Here is a 2384-nt window from a genome sequence, read left to right as displayed (position 1 = left end):
AATTGCTTTGGGATTCCTTAACTCTTTAAAGGTCCATACTCACTCGTATGATTTGAGCAATTGCCTTAGTGTTTCCCTTAACATCTGTTACTGCTATGACAAAACATTTTAGGGCCTGAAAGGTGAAGTGCTTGCGGCTGCATCAAAACTGCATCCTGATGTTTTATTCTTCCAAACTACTAGAGCTGATGTTGCAAAGATGTTTCTGATTGACCCAGAAATCAAACGCCCTGCTCTAGTCTTTCTGGAAAAGGGTCTAAACGGCTTAGCCACTTTGGTTCGTAAAACAAATAATCTCTCCAATGATTTTGAGTGCTTCAAATGGAAGATTTATACATGCCCTGTCTGTTTTTTGCTTCATTTTCTCAGATGGTTCTTTTACTATATCAGTAATTGATGATTTCATATCATCGAATAAGATTCCTCCGATGATTACTTACTCCAGGGAAACTACTCCATTGATTTTAAATTCCCCCTTGAAATTGGTAATTATCATTTTACATCTTTTCCTCGGGAAAATGTGAAAGATTTATGGTTTGAACATGTTCCTGAATTTGTTCTCAGTTATGGCTTTTTGAGGCTGTGCATGATTCTGCGGCTAAATCAATATTTCAAGAGACAGCTAGAGCTTTCAAAGGCAAGGTAAATGCAGAGACTTGTATTTGGTAGATTAATCTCTGTAGCGAGCTCAAGAAAAACTTGTTGAAACTTGATAACTGAAAGCCATTTAAATTAATTGTCTGTCAACATAATTTTATCATTATGATTTTATATTATCTTGATCACTGTTTGCCAGCTTCTCTTTGTGTATTCGCAAATGTACCCGAAACTTAAGGGACAAATTTCTGACTATTTCGGTGTCACAGGTCATACTTCAAGAGTGAGTTTCTTGCTTTACCTTGATTTTGTGAAATCTTTATGATTGCGGTGTAGCTTTTGTCTTATACATCAATATGAAAAAATGGGTTACTGTACAAATTTACTTGCAGGTAATTGCTGTCGCTAGCATTCGCAAACGCAAGAAGTATATATTGAATGGTGAACTGACCCTGAGCAATGTAAAGGTTTGCATTCTTTTCACCATAATTGTTATTATATTTTTTTTCCTAATGCAGAAAAATGGCTTAAGATTCACAATTCTGTCATGATCTGAGATCCTGCAGTCATTTGCATTGGATTTCTTGGGAGACAAGTTGAGGAACCAACAATCAAAAACAGCTCTTTCTCAAATACAACTTCAGCAAAAGTCATTAGCTAGACTTCCAGTACCAGATATGATGACTAAAGAAGCAATTTAGTGTATATGATTCAATTTCCCTTTCCCACAAAATGATTGGATGCAATAAGAAGTGCTGTTTAACTTAGATATTCTAGTTAATCACTATTCGTGCCTTCATATGTTTAACGGCAGAGGTCACATTAAATAATGGCATATGTTCTATATATAAAAATATCTATCGGACCTTTAATTATATTCATTTAACTCATTGATAACCGCATTCAATAGATAAATATCAATTGATAACCAAAATGATCAAGCACCTTGTTAGATTGCAAGAAAAGTAAGAGCAAATTTTTATTATTTTTTCTCATGAAACACGTCGTACGTTCTAATACAAAGAACAAACTACCAAAATCAAGAACTTTTGGGTTATATTTTTCTATTAAGAGAACGTGGCACAAACGGTACTGATATGCTTGTCCTGCAACACAAGCAAATCAACTCAACAAAACACTGTTCGAGCGAGTGCCAGCTCCAAATAAAAAAGAATTAAGAGCAGAACAGAGGTTAAGAAGAAAGGAAATTCCAAAGAAGAAAGAGAACTGAGTATTTTCATTCCTTTGCTTTTTAAACCTTACAATGCTTATATGCTTCACCTCCAGCAACCTCTAACAGAAGGTGGTTACAAAAAATAGCAATTGTCAAGCCAAAAGAAAATATCAAACGAATAAAAGATTTTAGAAAGGAATCCACAACTTCCTGATTCTCAAACAACATAATCCTTTAGCCAGCTAGGTGGTTTTCTCATTCGCGATGGGCCTGCAACAGGTTCTGTGTTGGGCCTAGTTGTATCTTCCTCCTGGTGTGATTCAGCCCGTTCTTTAAAGGATTCCGCAAGAGATGCATTGGGCCACTCCAAAGAGATTGGCAATGTTGTATCATTCCCTGGCGCTTGAAAAATCACATTGTCCTCAAGGTGAAATCAGGATAGAGGCGCGAAAACTCAAAGAAATCTTCCTAGGTGGCATTTTCTGGAGCGCTATCTGACCACTGCACCAGAACATGTTGAACTTCTTTCCCATGACGCAAGACTATCCGTGGGGCACAAATAGTAGCTGGGTATAAGAGTGGTCGATTGTTGATGCTATCACGAGGTAAGGGT

The 2384-nt window shown here is 36.7% G+C and overlaps 1 long non-coding RNA gene across 1 annotated transcript; it reads left to right on the top strand.

Annotated features, from left to right (window-relative positions):
- Nucleotides 1-616: 616 nt before the first annotated feature.
- LOC112098833 lies at nucleotides 617-1004 on the top strand. Its single transcript, XR_002905886.1, has 3 exons — nucleotides 617-642; nucleotides 797-880; nucleotides 990-1004. It is a non-coding gene; the product is annotated as an uncharacterized LOC112098833 (long non-coding RNA).
- The last annotated feature ends 1380 nt before the right edge of the window (nucleotides 1005-2384 follow it).

The sequence above is a fragment of the Citrus clementina genome, unplaced genomic scaffold, assembly GCF_000493195.1.
Source record: "Citrus clementina cultivar Clemenules unplaced genomic scaffold, Citrus_clementina_v1.0 scaffold_4, whole genome shotgun sequence".
NCBI lineage: Eukaryota > Viridiplantae > Streptophyta > Magnoliopsida > Sapindales > Rutaceae > Citrus > Citrus x clementina.
The sequence above is the reverse complement of the archived record's forward strand: the minus strand, read 5'-3'. Positions and strand labels throughout refer to the sequence as shown.